Source organism: Cataglyphis hispanica, chromosome 2 (genome assembly GCF_021464435.1).
Source record: "Cataglyphis hispanica isolate Lineage 1 chromosome 2, ULB_Chis1_1.0, whole genome shotgun sequence".
NCBI lineage: Eukaryota > Metazoa > Arthropoda > Insecta > Hymenoptera > Formicidae > Cataglyphis > Cataglyphis hispanica.
In genome coordinates, this window is record NC_065955.1 from 6,468,067 (window position 1) to 6,474,517 (window position 6,451).

Genomic DNA, 6,451 nt, shown 5'->3' on the forward strand with positions numbered 1-6,451 from the left:
CGCACGCTATTTATTTTATGTGTGTGTGTGTGTGTGTAATTACTTATATATTAACTCTAGTTCTCCGTTTTTTAAAAATAATTTATGTAAAAATTTCACACACACATTTAATATTTAAGCTGTTAAATGCCTCCGTTTAATTATGATAAGCTTTTATTAATATAAAGTAGTGCATTGTCAAGATAACCAATCAGTAAAATTTACTTATCTTAATTTTTGGATGTATTTTTATATGACATACAATTATTTCTGAAACGCGAACATTTATTCTATTATAATTATTATAGTTTCCTATATAGTTTCAACCGTGTTCTTTTAACTCTATGACGTTTTCATCACTAACAATGTTAATTAATTTTCCACACACACACACACACACACACACACACACACACATTTATAAAATTGCTTACGTATATTAACTCTAATTATAAAATTATTTATGTATATTAACTCTAATCCGTTTCTGAAAGCCAATTAATTTAAATACACATACTTATTATTTGAATTGTCAAAGATGTGGTTCAGCCATGACAAGCTTTTATTAAAAAATATAAAGTAATATAATATATCTATAATTAAAACGATATAAGTGCAAGCCATTCATTTTGTGTGTATACATATATAATTACTTATATATTAACTCTAATTCTCTTTTTTCTCAAAATCAATTAAATTAAAATTATAATACAACCTTAATATTTGAATTATCAAATGCGTTGCTCATCATCAGCCATGACGGCTTTTTTGATATAAAGTAATGCACAGCGCGGAGTCAAGATAATCTATCAGCATCGCGGAAAAGAGACAACAATACTTGCGAGTATCGATTTAATATAAGAGTGGACTCGTTGCTACAAATACTCATAATATCTAATATGAAAATGTCATATAACAAGTAGTAGCAAAGACGTCGTATATAAATTTACCTCGTTTGTTTAATTGAACATTTCATTAAATCACTATAAAGTAAGAGAATGCGGAGCTAAGTTCATTATTATAGTCTGTGCTGCAATTTATTTTCATAACATGGTGCTTAAGAAAGCTTTTTCTAATTTTTCCTCCTCTATCAAGTATTTTGTAAAACCATAAATTAATCAATTTTTGAGTTCGTTTTTTATTGAGGAAGATTTTTTTTTTTTGAAATCGAAAGCGAAATTATTTGACGTTTAAAATATATTACGCACGTGCACTTATGTATGCGACGAGCATGATGCAATACATATTTCACGAATCGATCGAGCGGAATTTGGGGCGGCGAATCACAGCAAGCCGTAACTCATCCGGATTCCATCTCGGTGCGGTAATAAGATTCGCTTAGTTTGCGGTATGTGATTGCGACTATCTTTTAGAGTTTCATCTGTACGGAAGGAGCTCAAGGTTGCTTTTCGCCGAATGAAATGCAATTCCGCAAACTTTTTTTTTTGTATAATTTGCATCCTTTAAAATATTACAATAAATATATTAAATTAATAAGTGTAAACAATCATTTATTGTCTTTTACGTAAACGTAAAGAATCAATTCTACAAGGTGCGTAAAAAATACCGGGATCCTAAAATGTCTTTTTTTAAAAACAATTATTTTTAATTGATTCATTTTATTATTCTATAAGAGTTACGAAAAAATTATCAAAAACTAAATATTATATATTTAATATCAAAATATATTAGAATCAGATACGAAATAACTCAAAAAAATATTTTTATTATAATTTTTTGAAAAGCTCTTAAAATGAGCTAAAAGAATATCAAATAAAAAATAAGGATTTCCATTTAAGATTTTAAAATTGATCTCAAGATCTCCTTTATAACTGCATTGAAGGTCTAATGAATATCACTGTTTGATGCATTTGTTAAAATCGAACAATTTTTGTATATAATACATTTTTTTCTCAAATGCCTTTTTTTCGAAATATTTTAGGGTCCCGTTATAATTCCCTATATAATTAGATTATTGTAATGATAATTTAAAAAATACTAAAATTTTGATGTCTTTTTCACGTGCAACAAGATATACATTTTAATATATTATGCAAAAATTTTATTATTTGTTGAATCATTTGGTTCAATAATGTAAAGCAGTTCGAGCATTCTCTCGAATCGATCGATCAGTGAGAAGTATGACCGACTCGATGTCGTACTTAATTCGCTGCACCTCTTGTACTCTCAACAGAGAAAGTTCCGTATTATTATGGTAATCAGGTTGTCGGATATAACCGAAGATCTCGAAATAAGCCATCGAGAGGAGAAGCTCTGTTATCATGAAGGAAGTTTCAAGTACATTCATGAAAAATGTATCGAGCTGCGGTAATTTATTGACTAATAAAGAATTCCATGTACAGGCTAAAAGAGAGAGAAAGAAAGTTATGGTAAGTTTTTTTAAATAGCTCTTGCTAGAAAAAAAAAAAAATAATTAAGAGAAACACGTGTTTATTTCTAAAGAAAAATAATTGTGTTTGAACAGATCTTCTATTCTTCGTAACATTATACCGATATTGTGAGACATTATAATGATTTTATGCGATCCGTTGACATGTCACGAGTCAGAGTGGCGCTAAATTTACGCTAAATTTACGCTAATATCTAATAACCACGTTGATTGAATCGCAGTGATTATTCGCACTCAGGGCGGCGCGTGAAAGCCGGATGATGGAGTTTAATGATCTCTACATAACCGCAACATCCATAAGTAATCGCATATGGGATTACTGTTTAGTTAATACGTGATTTATTTGCATTACATAAGCTCGTGCAACTTCAGATATTCAGTGCATGGTTTAGGTAAACGCATTACAGTAAAAGCTCCATTATTAGTAGCTCGGAATAACGGTTCAATATGCAGCCGTATATTCGTGAATCTGAAATTATTTAATTGCTTGCAAAAGACGTTAACAAGAATAATGAAATAATTAGTAAAATAATTTTTCTAGAAAAATTGATATACATGGTACATTGATTATATTACACGGATATCAGATCTCTTTGTGAAAGGACCTTCGATGAATAGAATATAAAAATTTTACCTTGCTAATCAAATTTTATAATATTGTGTGCAATTATTAAGTTTCTTTTTATAAAAAAAAGTTATACATAAATGGCATAAATTCTTACTGTTGCGCATAGATAATGTATTATTTAAATATTATATTCGTAGTCAGTCACAGTAAAATAAAAGATAATAAAAATTTTATGTGTTATTAAGCATAGCGGGAAGCTATGTATTGGAGAAAGCCTTAGGCGGTTTTCTCCTCTTTATAACTAGATAAAATGACCCTGACCGTCTGCTTTTACGAACATATACACGTTAATATCGAAGCGAGTATCAAGCGTTTGAGAGATCAAAAAAATTCAGTTTGCACATTTTGTTGTAATGTATATTGCAATAACATGCACTATATAATTATGTGTTATATGTAAAATCGTATATGTATACATAGAGTGTTTTCTAAGTAAGCAAAACTTGAAGGGAATATTCCCCTTAGCTTATTTAAAAAAAGGTCTATATACATGTGTCTTAAACTGCTTTATTTTCAAAATACGAGGTGTCAAAGTTACAAAAAAAGATTCACGCACGATCCTAGTAAATCTAAATATACTTCATCGGTACTACAAAAAAAAAGTTTTATCAGTAATGTTTCGATTCTTACTTAACTATAATTAAATATATATACTATATTTGTACCACATTATAAATGTAATAATAATGGATGCAAAAACCGAATAATATGTAATAATAAAAAAAAGTAATAATATGTAATGAAATGTATGTAATAATATCAGATTAATACCACGCGTACCAAATTTAAATAAAATATCTTTAAATGTTTTTCAGATTTTTCAAAATTTTCATTTTCTTTGCATAATTTTGACACCCTGTATTTTGAAAACAAAGAAGTTTGACACATGTTTCTAGGACCTTTTCTTTTTATAATAAGCCGAGGAATATTCCTTTGAAGTTTGTGTACTTACTTAGGAAACCCTGTATATAATATCGTGCATCAATCGATACATGTCAGATTAAATCACAGTTCCTTGTATTAAATTGCTTTAACATGATGGGTGTGGAGTGGAATTGCCTATCATCTTGCGAGTGTCAATCCCACAGGACAATGTAATACAGACAGGCCGCATAATTATAGTAATTAATTGATCGCTATTACGTCAACGCAGTAGACGGATACATTTCGGCTTATGCCATAAATTACTAAATTCTTTTAAAAATCCAGTTGTATTTGTAATTTATAGAAGATTTAAATGAAATATTAAAGTTCAGATTACAATATCTTAAAATATTCGTTATATAAAAATAAGTAATATTTCATTATATAAGAATATTATAGTTGCTTACGTGCAGTATTTTTATAGTTTTATTATTGTTTACTCAAAATTAAAGTAGCATAAAAATAATAGTAATATTTAAAAAAAATAATAGTATATATTATTATGTTTTATATTCTCTTTAAAACAATTTTAAATAAACAAATAAAATTTTCGAAATATAATGATAATTATATGTGTAATTATATGCCATTGCTTACAGTGTAATATTTAAAGAAAAAAGCTTTAATGCTTAAAATTTGATGCCGTGTAAATCTGCCTGTCTTCTGTGAGATGAATGGGCTTGGCTGACTTTAATCGGGCTGTAAAACTTTGTTCACGATAAATCTACCGTACATCCTACGCAAAACTCGTACATTAGCTCTACGTACAACACGCTTTTACGTGCTGAATTCTTCCTTTAATCAAGCCTTATAACGTCGTGTTAATTAGCAAGTAAGTTTCTCTTTTTAAAGGAAAATTATACGTAAAATGCCATAAATTCTTATTGATGTAAATGAATGTTGTATTACTTAGATTACCATGTTCGTAATCAATCTAGTCATCAATCCTAGTAGATAATAAAAATTTCATGTGTTCTGCACGAATGCTATTCACCCTGCGAATAAAAAATAGAGATCGCGCAGTAATAAGTGATGAAGATACGCCGTATATTGAAACTTTTTTAATCCGATAATTCCTCCGAGATTGAACTTTGTCAAATCAATTTTTTTGTATCCTCTATATTCTTTTCGATTACACGTGCGAGTGCGGAAGTTGAGAATGCCATTGTATAAGTCGGCACAGCTTGCAATAAAAACATTCGAGTAAAAATACCGATCTTACAGAATAACAGTTCAATTACAAAATAGTAGGATGATTCCAAATACTTGAGGAATACGTCGAGGAGAATACTTGAACGATATGCCTGGTCTAGAGTGTTTAAAAAACTTTCTTATACGGTGGGCGAGGAGTTATTGGTGCTTTTATAACGGTCTCCAAAGGCCTAAAAAAAGAAATAACGCTTGTATGTACATAAGCTTTTCCAACGCTCTTACACTCAGAAATTGCAATTTGAACGTGAGGCAACTTTCAACGAATTAAATCACTTGCAGCTGACGAGTTAAAAGATAAGACGCTTCCCCAAAGTTAATTATCGTTCTATATAGTATCCTTGCCATTTGCTGTGAAAATTAAAACACAAAGAAAGAGAGAGAGAGAGAGGGAGAGAGAGAGAGAGAGAGAGAAATATTTGATTGGCACATAAAATATTTTATATACTATATTTTATATACTTATGATATCATTCAGATCGTTTTTTCATACTTTGTTAAAGAGGTATACCCATTTGAACTCTCGAAAAATAAGTACATTTTCTAGATTATTTTGCAGCGCAATAATTTAATAAAAATTTTTTATTTTTTAAAAATATTATCAAGTATTTAAAGAAAAATTTTTAGCTAAAAAATTTTTTTTTTTTTAATTATGCGAATATTTGCAGATTTTTATTTTCATGCAGTTGAATGAAAACTCAGACTACGTTCGATGAATTGATTTCAAATTTTGCATGCAAGTTCCTAATAAGATTCCATATTTATTGTAACAAAGGTTTCTTTAATTCAATTCCCTATTTTTTATTAAACAAAAAAAAGATAGACCTTTTTAAAAAAAATGAAACTTCTTTTCAACACGTTGCCATTTTTTTAATTTTTCTTTTTAATTTTGGAAAACTTGGATAACTATTAATATGTTTCCGAAGAAAAACTTGTATAATATTTTTGATTTCAGATATGATAAACAAACGTTTTCATGCACATCGTAAAATTAGAGAAGTTTTAAATTTTTGTTTGATTAGTTAATAATATTATATTAATATTGTAAAAAAAATAAAAATTTTTATCAAGTCGTTACACTGCAAAAATATTTAGAAAATGTACTCGTTTTTCAAGGTTTCAAACGGGGATTTCCCTTTATAGTTTAATAGATCTCGATCTTTCCTTAATAAGACGATGTAATAATATTAATAGTTTTGTGTTACAAATAATCAAATGCAAAGAAAACTTCAGAAATGCAAATAAATAAGCCAAATTATTCTTTATTTAATCTCAAATATATTTTAGCATTTTAAAACGTT